Here is a 13,947-nt window from a genome sequence, read left to right as displayed (position 1 = left end):
ATTATCTGATTTCATTTAAATGAAATGTACAGAACAGGCAAATCCACAGGGACATAAATCAGACCAGTGATTGCCAAAGCATGAGGAAAGGAACTGCTCAATGGATATGAGGTTTCATCTTGCAGTGATGAAAATGTTCTGGAACTGGACAGTAGTGGTGCCAGTGGGTGCACAACTTTGTGAACATGCTAAAAGTCTCTGAACCACACATTTTAAGTGGTAAAAATGATGGATTTTATGTTATATGAATTTTACTTAATAGAAAAAAAAAAGAAGTGTTTCTAATTGTTATTTAGTACCTATACCACCTTACCTGCCTCTTGAGAAATCTGTATGCAGGTCAAGAAGCAACAGTTAGAACTGGACATGGAACAACAGACTGGTTCCAAACTGGGAAACGAGTATATCAAAGCTGTATATTGTCACTCTGATTATTTAACTTATATGCAGAGTACATCATGTGAAATGCCAGGCTGGATGAAGCACAAGGTGGAATCAAGACTGCTGGGAGAAATATCAATAACCTCAGATACACAGATGACAGCACCCTTATGGCAGAAAGTGAAGAAGAACTAAAGAGTCTCTTGATGAAAGTGAAAAACAAGAGTGAAAAAGTTGGCTTAAAACTGAACATTCAGAAAACAAGTGGTCCCATCACTTCATGGCAAATAGATGGGAAAACTGTGGAAACAGTGAGAGACTTTATTTTCTTGGGTTCCAAAATCACTGCAGATGGTGACTGCAGCCATGAAATTAAAAGATGCTTGTTCCTTGGAAGAAAAGCTATGATCAACCTAGACAGCATATTAAAAAGCAGAGGTATTACTTTGCCAACAAAGGTCTGTCTAGTCAAAGCTATGGTTTTTCCAGAAGTCATGTACGGATGTGAGAGTTGGACTTTAAAGCATGCTGACACCGAAGAACTGATGCTTTTGAACCGTGGTGCTGGAGAAGACTCTTAAGAGTCCCTTGGACTGCAAGGAGATCCAACCAGTCAATCCTAAAGGAGATAAGTCCTGAATATTCATTGAAGGACTGATGCTGAAGCTGAAATTCCAATACTTTGGCAACCTGATGCAAAGAACTGACTCATTGGAAAAGACCCTGTTGCTGGGAAAGATTGAAGGTGGGAGGAGAAAGGGGTGACAGAGGATGAGATGGTTGGGAGGCATCACCAACTCGGGACGAGCATTTGAGCAAGCTCCAGGAGTTGCTGATGGACAGGGAGGCCTGGCAGGCTGCAGTCCATGGGGTTACAAAGAGTCGGACACAACTGAGTGACTAAACTGAACTGCTCCAAAATCACTGCAGATGGTGATTGCAGCCATGAAATTAAAAGACGCTTACTCCTTGGAAGGAAACTTATGACCAACCTAGATAGCATATTCAAAAGCAGAGACGTTACTTTGCCAACTAAGGTCTGTCTAGTCAAGGCTACGGTTTTTCCAGTGGTCATGTATGGATGTGAGATTTGGACTGTGAAGAAAGCTGAGCGACGAAGAATTGATGCTTTTGAACTGTGGTGTTGGAGAAGACTCTTGAGAGTCCCTTGGACTGCAAGGAGATCCAATCGGTCCATTCTGAAAGAGATTGGCCCTGGGATTTCTTTGGAGGGAATGATGCTGAAGCTGAAACTCCAATACTTTGGCTACCTCATTCAAAGAGTTGGCTCATTGGAAAAGACTCTGATGCTGGGAGGGATTGGGGGCAGGAGGAGAAGGGGACAACACAGGATGAGATGGCTGGATGGCATCACTGACTCAATGGACGTGAGTCTGAGTGAACTCCGGGAGTTGGTGATGGACAGGGAGGCCTGGCGTGCTGCGATTCATGGGGTCGCAAAGAGTCGGACACGACTGAGTGACTGAACTGAACTGAACTGAAACTGAACTGAGCTCCCACTACTTAACAAAATGCTGTGTTCATAAAAATCTTTCAAAACTGCTTTTTAAAAATTCAATATACCAACATTCTAGAAAAGAACAGAGACAGTGAATAGATCAGTGATTGTCAGGGTCTGGTGAGGCGGGAAGTCAAATAGGTGAGGCTCAAGTTTTTTAGAGCAGTGAAACTACTCTATATGACAGTGTAATGGTGAATAAAAGATATCAAACATTTGTCAAAACCCATAAAACTTTTTTTTTAATTTAAAAAACATTTAATGGCTTTCCATTCTTTTTATAGTGAAATTCAAATATTTTTCCATGTCCAATGGAGCATGATCAACCCTTTCTGTGTATCTCTCTCCTCCTGGTTTGCCATGGCCTTTTTTTTTTAATTAATCAATTTATTTTAATTGGAGGCTAATTACTTTACAATATTATAGCGGTTTTTGCCATACATTGACATGAATCAGCCATGGTGAACATGTGTTCCCCATCCTGAACCCCCCACCTCCTCCCTCCCCTTAAACCCCTAGAACTTTCAGGTAGTATAAATTCATGTTGAGGTTAAGAATAGTTACATACAGAAATATTTAAAGATATGTGTATATACACAACTTTATATATACACTCATCTCCTTGCTCTCTCACTCAGAGTGCGGAGAAGCAACAACACTCTGACAGCAACCAGCCAACCCGGCACTCAGATCTTGGTTTCTAATACCATTTCCCCATAAAAGGAACCACAGTGCCTTAGAAGAATGACCATACAACTGAGGCATTACATAAAAGATGAACCTGAAGCATTTTATGTTGCCAGAAAGAAAGTATTCACACACACGCATAGCCAAGGGAGTATGTCAAAGGAAAGGGATACGGAAAGCCAACTGAAAAAGCTACAAATGGCCAGAGCTGAACAATTTGAGCAATGAAATTTATGTAGGTACTCCACTTCAAAGGAGGTAAAGCGTAACTCATCACTCATTAAGTGTGGGCTACGCCTAGTGACTCTCTTCCAGAGCACAGTACAGAAAGAGAGGAACAAAAGGGTAGCTTTACAGTGGAGAAAACAGACACTAGCACCAGTTAAGTGACCGAGGTTAACAACATCACTGACAGAGTCACATCAGCAGTATGTACTCTTGATATGCGATGAGAAGGGCGCTTTACCTCTGTGGTCTTCCTTCCAAAGTCGTATTACACTAATCTACTACTAGAAAAACATCAGACAAACGTCTGGTTGAAGGATATTCTATGAAAATACCTGATCAGTTATCTTCAAAATTGCCAAGGCCATTAAAAACAAGGGAAGTCTGACATATTGCCTCGATCAAGAGGGGCCAAGGAGACATGACTATTGAACGTAATGCGCCATCCTGAATGGGATCCTGGAAAACAAAAAAGGACATGAAGGAAAACGCTGCAGACCTCCGAATAAAGTATAGACTTAGTAATGATGTACCAATACCGATTCATTAATTGTGCAAGCGTAACACACTAATCCAAGATGTTAATAATAGGGGATACTGGGTATGGGACAGCAACTCTCTACTATCTTCCCAATAATTCACTAAATCTAACACTGTTCTAAATAAAATGTTGACTTTTAAAGTTTTTATTTTTAGAAAGTTGTAAACATTTTATATGGTCTTGGCTCTCAAGAAGCTTGCTGTCTGATTGTGAGGTAAGATATATGCCCATGAAAGAAGTATAAAATACAAAAATAATATTGAGAAATACAGATAAAAGTATCAATGTTTAGGAATGTGGCTCTAGAATTATACGGGAAGACTTTATCAAGGAGGTAAAACCTGAGTTTACACCTTAAAACAGACTTCAAGGTCCCAAAGCAAAAAAATGAACAATGACCGGGACACTTATAAGAACCAGAAGGGTGAATAAGGAAAAACGAAAAGAAATGAAGGGCTTGCCAAGCGGCTCAGTGGTAAAGAATTCACCTGCCAATGCAGGAGACACAGATTCGATTCCCTGGAGAAGAAATGGCAACCCACCCAAGTACTCTTGCCTGGAAAATCCCATGGACAGAGGAACCTGGCAGGCTACAGTCCATGGGGTCGCAGAGTCAGACATGACCTAGCGACTAAACAACAACAAAAAGAAATGAGAGGATTCAGCCCTAAGGTCACGGGGCAGAACTAACAGGGTTACGTCATATGCCCATTTAACTTAAAAGCTGACCTCTGGGAAAATGTGACCAACACTCAAGGACACAGGGAGTGACAGCTGCTCTACAGAGCCACAACAGGAAATGCCAGTTTGGAAAGACAGGAAGCAGGTGGCCAAGTTCTTCTCTACAACTTTCCAAAGGACAGTGTGCATGTGAGCCCAATGAAGCCAAAATTCAGATTCAAATCCTGCAAACATTAACTGACCACTTACATATCATTTAATATGCACAACATATCTGTAAACATTTATTAATGTTTTGCATTTATCCATTTAAGAGGCTTAAATTTATACATTAAAAGGCATAATGCATAAACACAATAAAATTAACCCTGCAACAAAGCAGGAACACATTAAAATTCACTGTCTGATAAGGCTGTGATAGTTCTTAAAAGGCAAAAAATTTTCTGAAGGCCTACATATCAATGTAATAATTTCCTCTTGTTCCTTCCTTCAGTCAAGCTTAGTGGCTCCCGGTCTGAAAAAGGCTTAAGAATTAAACACGATTATATATGCACAAACATGCACACTATGCTTTTAAAATAATTTAAGGGATTTTCAAGCATAGTCTTCATCTTATGTAATGTTTGTCTCAAGCACTGACTTCAGAACCGAATCCTGGAGACGAGGTGCAGGCCCCATTGCAGGCTTCCTCCGTGGGCACAGCCTCAGGGAAAGGAGGCGGAGAGGCCGAGTCCCACCACAACGTGAAGGGTATTCTGACAACAATCAGAGCAGTTGAAAAACGGTCTGGGCTACCTCACAGGAATGAATTTTCAGTCATCAGAGGAGTTCAAATAGAGGCTGAAAAATCACTGAGAACATCTGAGAAGAGAGCAATTGGGTAAGAAGCTAAGATCTCTTCCAGGTCTTCGATTCTATAACATGTAGACTGTAAAAACCTGTCAGGAGCGCCAAGTAGTTGAGAAGGACAAAGTGAAAAAAAGACATCAAGGCAAGAATGACGCAGTATGTGAAGTCAATGCTGGGGACCACAGCCCTGCATGCGTGTTCAGTCGTGTCCAATTCTTTTCTGACCCCGTGGGTTGCAGCCTGCCAGGCTCCCCTGTCCGTGGGATTTTTCCAGGCAAGAATACTGGAGTGGGTTGCCATTCCCTGCTCCAGGGGATATTCAAGACCCAGGGATCAAACCTGTATCTCTTGAGTCTCCTGCATTAGCAGGTGGATTCTTTACCACTGAGCCAAAAAGCCAGAAGCTCGCTTCTACCTGCAAGTGTTTGTCCTTGCTATTTCATCTGCCAAGGAAGCTCTTCCATCTCAATGACAGACCACAGCTCAAATATCTTCTCAATGATGCCTCCCCCATCAACACCGCCAGGCACTGGCTTATCAGATCGACTGGTTTTAGTTTCTTCATGATTCACACTATTTAGAAGTCAGTAAACTTTTTCTATAAAATGTCAGGCCACAGACCAAATCCAGCTTGTCCAATGTTTTTATATGGCCTATGAACTGAGAATGGTTTTTAGATTTTCAAAAGGTGAAGGGAAAAAAAAAATCAACAAGTAGAATTCAATTAGTTTGCGATACGGGAAAACTGAACGAAATTAAAATTTCCGCATCCTAAGTTTAATTAGAAGATGGACACACTTGTTTCTGTACTGTACTGTCTGTGGCTGCTTTTGTACTTAAACAAGAGAGCTAAGTAGCTGCAACAGAGACTGCATGGCGCGTAAAGCCTAAAATATTTCGTTTCTGGTCCTTTAGGAAGTTTGCTAGTCACTGATTTGTAGCATTACCTCTGTTTGCTTATTTGCTAACCTCATTCTCACATACACAAAATCAGTTTCAATGCAGGCAGACCTTCCTCCACACTGTAGCCCAGTACCCACCTAGAAACAATCCTGGAACAAATTAAGTGCTCAATAAATACTTGAATAATAAATTAACAAGTGTGTGTGTGTTCAGTCACTCAGTCGTAACCAACCCTTCCTGACCCCTTGGACTGTAGCTCAACAGGCTCTTCTGTCTATGGGATTCTCCGGGCAAGAATACTGGAATGAGTTGCCATTTCCTCCTCCAGGGGAAGTCCTCGACCCAGGGATCAAACTGTCTCCCATGTCTCCAGCACTGCAGATGGATTCTTTACCGCTGAGCCAGGGCGGCTTCCCAATAAATTAATAAGTGATCCATAAATGACACTCTGAAGAGTTCAAACTTAAGCCTGCAGCCATTATAGTCATGTACGGATGTGAGGGCTAGACCATAAAGAAGGCTGAGCGCCAAAGAATTGACACTTTCAAACTGTGGTCTTGGATAAGACTCTTGAGAGTCCTTTGAACAACAAGGAGATCAAACCAGTCAATCCTAAAGGAAATTAACCCTGAATATTCATTGTAAGAACTGATGCTGAAGCTGAAGCTCCAATACTCTGGCCACTTGATGTGAAGAGCCGACTCATTAGAAAAGATCCTGATGCTGGGAAAGATTGAAGGCAGGAGGAGAAGGGGATGACAGAGGGTGAGATGGTTGGGTGGCATCACTGACTTAATGGACACGAGTTTGAACAAGCTCCGGGAATTGGTGACGGACAGGGAAGCCTGGTGTGCTGCAGTCCATGGGGTCACAAAGAGTTGGACATGACTGAGCAACTGAAACAGCAACATACACAACAAGCATCAGAAAAGGGGAAATATTCTAGTAGAGACGAGCAAAGAGTTTAAAGTAATGGTAGTCATCAATTACTGCAGGTCACTGGGTTTCTTCACCAAACTGTACAGGGTTTTCTGTGCTCATACAAGATTTTCTCATCTACTGTAAGGTGTCAGAACGCTGTCAGCTGATTGTACTTCTGTTTACCTTAAGATGCAAATAATGCTGAGAAATCTCATTTCCTATACACAGTACACAGCACCCACACCATGCTAAATCTTAATAAGTGCTCATAATTTTAATAGATCTAGATCATGTGCTAATGAATTTTTAATATCTGATTCCTCCCTATTCTGCTGATCAGCAATCTATTCTGCAAGCAGCTGAAAACTCCTCAGAAATGAAAAGGTTACCGCCCACAGACCAGAAGCAGCTTTTTAATCTTTCTATACTAGCCAGAGAGTGGGTGTGAGATTTCAAAAAAATACAAGCCAACTCTGTCGGTAGAGGACAAGGAATTGTCGCATTAAAATCCCACCTATAAGCATCATTTGTTACATGACACTAGTAAAACTACCACCTACTCATTATCCGAGCCGCACTCCTCTAATCTACAAGCTGGGGGGAAAATGCTATCTACCTCCTGGAGGAACCTTGTCCTTAACATTTGCATAAGGTTCTCTCCTTCCAGGGTTTGCAACAATTTCTATACACATGTACTTCAAAGACAAGGATCTGGTTTAAGTCAATAACTCCCAAATGTTAGATACATTTGATCAGAAGGCTTAAATCAGTTTTGCTTTGTTTTAAAGCAGCTACCTGCTTTTTAATGACTTAGGAATTCAGACCTTTCACAAAGATGCTTGTGGTACAGGTACCTCCGATAAGTATGTCAGACTTATAGCAACCATTTTGGATTAGGACGTGTGTGTTCATCTTCCCTTTCTCTATGACAAGTGAGGATGAAAAGGCAGCCTGCAAAAGCATTGGCTAAAATCTTCCAAGACTAATGTGTAAGCTGTCGCCAAAGAAGAGGGAGGAAATTAACCAGTAGCTCAAGTGGGGTGCTTCAAGAAGCTGCTGCAGATTCACCTGGGGGGATGTTCACGATCAATGTTAGGGATGACCCACAAGAACCCATGGACAAGCACCACACGCACCTTTGCTTACGCTGAAAAAGCTGTGGAGTCTGCAACTTACAAACGGATCTCTGGCCCTTCAAGGAAGGGACAATTCACTGAGCCCCTTTCCCTTTCCCACAAGGGTTAATAAAAGACACCTTAGGGCCCAGCCAACCCAGACTGCCATCCTACCGCGCACCACCTATTATTCTCCACGTTCCCAGAACTGCCGGCTCCCTCCTCCCTTCCAAACGACAAGTTCGAAAATCAAAACAAAAGGTGCTAAAAACTGGTTTCAGGTGTCAATGGCTGAGTCCTAGTGGCCAACTTCTGGGGACGCCAGGGCGACCGACGACGGTTCGTAGGACCCCCTGACAAACAGTCCCTCGGCCCTGGGCCCACATCCTCACGCTCCCCTCGGTCCCCGCGGCCCCGGAGGGGGTGAGGAGAAGGGGGCGAAACAAGGAGGTTGGGGAAGAAGAAACCTCCAGGGTCAAAATGACAGCGGAACGCGCCGGGAGAGGAGAGAGGCCCGGCAGGATGCTGGGGGTCGAGCCCTAGGCCCCGGGGCTTCCGGCCCCGCTCGGGGGCGACCGAGGGTCCCAGCCGCGCCAGGCCGCGAGCCGGAGGCCCCGGGCCGCGTCGGCGGCGCCGCCTGGCCACGCTCACCACCTCACCATTCTTCCCGCCCCGGGGCGGAGGGCCGGCGAGAGGGGGGCCCTGGCCGCCTCCAGCGTCCGGGGCGGGAGCACTCACTTACCGGTGGGGAGGGGAGGAGCAGCCGGCGTCTCCTCCAGCGCCGTCGCTCGCGCTCAAGCGCCGGCTCCTGCCGCTGCGGCCGCCGCGCCCGATCCATCCCCCCCACCCCGACCACCCCCCTCCCGGCCCTCCCCCGCGCCGCCTCAGCCGCCGCCGCCTCAGCCACCGCCGCGTCAGCGGCCACCTCAGCCGCCGCTACCGCCGCCAGAGTCCCGGCGCGGGAGCGCGAACCGGCGCTAGGAGGCGAGAGCGCGCGCACGCGCCCCGCCGGCCGCCGCCACCCACAACCTCCGCCCCCGGCCGGCGGCGCACGCGCGGGGTGGCGGCGGGCGCGCGCACGCCGCAGGAGGAGGCGGGGCGGCCTCCGGAAGGCGTGGCCCCGCCCACCCACGCGGTCGCTGGGCAGCGGGCTCCTCGGCGACAGGTGGCCCGCGGGCTGACCCAGGTGCGCTCTTCACCGCCGCGGCTCCGGGAATCGACTTCCTCCGACCTGGCCCGGCTTTCTGAGAGCCAAGGTTTGAGCGAATTTTTGGCAGTCGCTCCGGGTCCCTCACCTGTTAGTGCCTACCTTCAGTCGAAGGCCTTCTCTCCCCCCCGGTTCCAGCAGGGTTTTGGCCGCTGCTGGCAAAAGGGCATGTTAGTATTTCGCAGCCATCAACCTGTCCCTTTGTTATTCCATGTTCCTGACTCATTTATTCCTTCATCACGTACACATTGAGGCTCCTTATGGGTGCTGGGCCTCGTATGAGTTACTGGAAGTCCTACGTGGGAACAGAGTCTTGACGTTAGAACTGGTGGAGAAGGCAAACGTTAAAGGGAGACTCACACAAAATTTAAATCTGTGCATAGTAAAAATGTCTTCTGAGAGGTGCACGGTGTTAAGAGAGCCTGTGTTAGGGGAAGGAAGGACGGAGATGGATTCAGCCAATGATTTCCAGGCTGGAATCTGAAGGCTGACTTGGAAAGACTTAACTTTATCTCCAAGGGACCAGAGCTTGGTGTGGCGAACGGGGCACTGAATGGGAAGTAGAGTGTGAGTTGGGGCAGGGGAACTTTACAGTTGGAGCAAGGTAGACTGGTGGAAGAGAGGAGCCCTTTTTTAGAGAGTAAAATGGACAGGACTTGATTGGATGAAGATTGAGGCCAAGGAGGTGACAAGGTTGACTCTTAGATTTAATTAATACATTTGTATTTCTCAGGAAATGCATTTGTAGATCTCAGGAGCTCTGAAGTAGGCCCTTTAAAAAGGTAACTCAAAATGAATGATAAACGTGAAAGCTGTAACTCTTAAGTAAATTTTTAGAAGAAAACATTGAGAAAAATCTTCATGATTTTGAGATAGGCAAAAATTTCATAGAACACAAAAAGCATGAACCATAAGAGAAATTATTCATAGGTTGGACTTAACCAAAGTTTTAACTTTTGTTCTTTGAAAGACACAATGAAGAAAATAAAAAGGCAAGCCATAGACGGGAAGGAGGTATTTGAAATACGATATATTTGACAAAAGGCTTGAATCCAGAATATATAAAGAACTCTTATAAATGAATAAGATGAACAACCTGAAAAAACAACGGGCAAGAGGTTTTACTAAACATTTCACCAAAGAAGACATAAAAATGGCCAATAAGCAACAAAGCAGTGCTCAGTATCTTTAGTCATCTGGGGATCTGCAAACTAAAACCACAATAAGATGCCTCTGCATTCTCATTACAGTAACTGAAATTATAAAAACTGATGACCCAGCGACCACATTCCCACACATCTCCTTAACTATACTTAAGCTCCAAATAAAGATAATAACAAAGTCATACTTCCACCTAACATGATACGACTCACCTGCGTACAACCAAAACACCACAACACTTTCCGCAAAAGAGGATACAGACTTTCTGAGTGATGCTCCCTTTCTTCTTTTGACATCCTGTAACCTAATGCTGTGATATAAACAAGTATATTATTACTGCATCTCCATTAGCTGTTGTTGCTGGTCAGTCGATAAGTCGTGTCTGACTCAAGCAACCCCATGGACTGCAGCCCGCCAGGCTCCTCTGTCCATGGGATTTCCCAGTCAGGAATACTGAAGTGGGTTGCCATGTCCTTCTCCAGGGGATCTTCCCTACCCAAGGATAGAACCTGCGCTCCTGCACTGGCAGTGGATTCTTTGCCACTAAGCCACCAGATCATTACTATTCAAAATGTGTCCCTTGGACCAGCAACATCAGGATCACATAGGAGCTTGTTAAAAATGTAGGATCTCAGCTCTACTCCAGATCACCTTAGTCTAAGTCTTCATTTTAACGTAACCTCCAAGCAATTTGTATGCATATCACAGTTTGAAAGGCATCAGGCTAGAAAACATATGTAATTTGGAGAATTACAATAAACATGAATTGTAACAACTATTAAAAATTCACAATTGAAGTTGACTAATGAATATTAGCAGTAATATCAATGGGAAATGAATGCAGAACTAAAAACCTCAAGTTGTTCAACAAAATCTAGCATAACTTCCATTGAAGTATTGTAATATCTTTGCAGCAATACTTTATCATATTTCCAAGTAGCCTTGTGTCAGTATGTATTTAACTTCGCTAAGTATGGGTAACCAGTAAAGAACATAGCTTCACAAAATTAAAATTTAGTAAAATCTATTCAAGGTCAAGAGTGATCAAAAAAGACTGTCACATTCAGCGACCACAATGTTTTAGAGCATGTAAGGATCCAAACTGTCATGTTGTTGTTCAGCCACCCAGTCATGTCTGACTCTTTGTGTCCCCATGGACTGCAGCACGCCAGGCCTCCTTGTCCCTCACTGTCTCCCAGAGATTGCCCAAGTTCATGTCCATTGCATTGGTGATGCCATCCAACCATCTCTTTCTCTGTCGCCCCCTTCTCCTCCTGCCCTCAATCTTTCCCAGCCTCGGGGACTTTTCCAATGAGTCAGCTCTTCACATCAGGGAATCCAAGTATTGGAGCTTTAGCTTCAGCATCAGTCCTTCCAATGAATATTCAGGGTTGATTTCCTTTAGGATTGACTGGTTTGATCTTGCCGTCCAAGGGACTCTCAAGAGTCTTCTCCAACACCACAGTTCAAAAGTGTCAGGTCTTCAGCACTCTGCCTTATTTACGGTCCAACTCTCACATCCGTACGTGACCACTGGAAAGACCATAGCTTTGACCATATGGACCTTTGTTGGCAAAGTGATATCTTTGCTTTTTAATACGCTGTCTAGGTTTGTCATAGCTTTCCTTCCAAGATGCAGTCGTCTTCTAATTTCATGGCTGCATTCACCATCCCCAGTGATTTTAGAGGCCAAGAACAGGAAATCTGTCACTGCTTCCACTTTTTCCCCTTCTATTTGCTATGAAATGATGGGACTGGATACCACGATCATAGTTTTTTTAATACTGAATTTTAAGCCGGTTTTTTTCACTCTCTTCCTTCACCCTCATCAAGAGGCTCTTTAGTTCCTCTTCACTTTGTGCCATTTGAGTGGTATCATTCTGCGTATCTGAGGTTGTTAATGTTTCTCCCGGCAATCTTGATTCATCCAGTCCAGCATTTTGCATGACGTTCTCTGCATATAAGTTAAGGAAGCAGGGTGACAATATACAGCCTGATACTGGCTTGTACATCTGAAACTGCCATAAGGAATTTCGTTTCTGTGAAAGCAAGACAAGTAACTGTCATACGGAAAATTATCACATGCTAGTGACTTAAAGTTTCTACTTATGGTGCTAGTTTCTCTCTCACCTCAGGGCATTTGCTTCTGCTGTTGCCTGTCCAGGATACACCTTCCTCTCCAACTCTGCTGTCCTTTCAGGTCTCAGCTGAAATGTCATTTCCTCGGAGACCCCTTCCCTAACCCCACAGACAAGGTCAGTCCCTCCCAACACACACTGAGGTCATCCTGAACTTCCCCTTTCTCAGCCCAGCACATGGGTAACTTCCCCCTTAAGCATCTTCTTTCCTCGCTAGACTGTGAGCTCCAAGGTGCAAGAACTTTGTCGTTCTGAAACCACTGACAGTATCTTTAGGTACTCATTAAATGCTTATTGGCTTAGGGACTTCCCCAGCGGTCTAGTGGTTAAGACTCTGCACTTCCACTGCAGGGGGCATGTGTTTGCTCCCTAGTTGGGGTACTTCCTGGTTGGGGTACTAAGATCATGGCACCTGGTCCCATCACTTCATGGTGAATAGATGGGGAAACAGTGGAAGCAGTGGCTGACTTTACTTTTGGGGGCCCCAAAATCACTGCAGCTGGTGACTGCAGCCATGAAATTAAAAGACTCTTGCTCCTTGGAAGGAAAGGTATGACCAATCTAGAGAGCATATTAAAAAGCAGAGACATTACTTTTGCCAACAAAAATCCATCTAGTCACGGCTATGGTTTTTCCAGTGGTCATGTATAGATGTTGGACTATAGAGAAAGTTGAGTGCTGAAGAATTGATGCTTTTGAACTGTGGTGTTAGAGAAGACTCTTGAGAGTCCCTTGGATTGCAAGGAGATCCAACCAGTCCATCCTAAAGGAGATCAGTCCTGGGTGTTCATTGGAAGGACTGATGCTGAAGCTGAAACTCCAATACTTTGGCCACCTGATGGGAAGAGCTGACTCATTTGAAAAGATCCTGATGCTGGGAAAGATTGAGGGCAGGAGGAGAAGGGGACGACAGAGGATGAGATGGTTGGATGGCATCACCAACTCAATGGACATGAGTTTGGGTAAACTCCAGGAGTTGGTGATGGACAGGGAGGCCTGGCGTGCTGCAGTCCATGGGGTCAAAAAGACTGACCGACTGAACTGAACTGGGGTACCAAGGAGGCTTTCCTGGTGGCTCAGCCGTAAAGAAACCGCCTGCAATGCAGGAGATGCAGGTTCATTCCCTGGGTCAGGAAGATCCCTTGGAAGAGGGCACAGCAACCACTCCAGTATTCTTGCCAGGAAAATCCAAAAATCCCATGGGCAGAGGAACCTGATATGCTGCAGCCTTTGAGGTCACAGATTTGGGCACAACTAAAGCAACTAAGCACTAAGATTCCCCATGCAGCACTGTGTGGCCAAAATTAAAATAAACAAAACATATGCTAAAGTCATTAAAAATTTTAATGCATATTGGATTATTAAATGAATAATGGTGACCCTATTCACATTAAATGAGGCATGATTCTGCCTTCTACTTGTACAAAGTTTTGTTCTTTTTAGCACATTTTTACTTCTATTATCCCATTTGGGCCTCCAAAGACCCAGATCCAGCTCTGAGCCTCTCTCAGCCCTTAAAACGTGTATGAGGGAGACTTCCCTGGCAGTCCGGTGGTCAAGACTTTGCCTTCCAATACACAGGCTGCAGGTTCAAACCCTGGTCGAGAAGCTAAGATCCT

The 13,947-nt window shown here is 44.9% G+C and overlaps 1 protein-coding gene across 5 annotated transcripts in view; it reads right to left on the bottom strand.

The window, feature by feature from the left end:
* Positions 1-8,671, bottom strand: part of TMCC1 (transmembrane and coiled-coil domain family 1) — a 156,335-nt gene extending 147,664 nt beyond the window's left edge. For 3 of the 5 annotated variants that reach the window (XM_018067170.1, XM_018067169.1, XM_018067172.1), the window contains exons 1-2: positions 8,565-8,671; positions 3,148-3,271 (exon numbers count right to left, since the gene is read on the bottom strand). The gene's annotated coding sequence lies outside the window, so the exon portion shown is untranslated. The remainder of the gene's footprint in view (positions 1-3,147; positions 3,272-8,564) is intronic. The other 2 variants (XM_018067168.1, XM_018067171.1) reach the window with 2 other exon arrangements.

This window comes from Capra hircus, chromosome 22 (assembly GCF_001704415.2).
Source record: "Capra hircus breed San Clemente chromosome 22, ASM170441v1, whole genome shotgun sequence".
In the NCBI taxonomy this organism is placed as follows: Eukaryota; Metazoa; Chordata; class Mammalia; order Artiodactyla; family Bovidae; genus Capra; species Capra hircus.
This window is presented reverse-complemented; position numbering and strand designations above follow the sequence as displayed.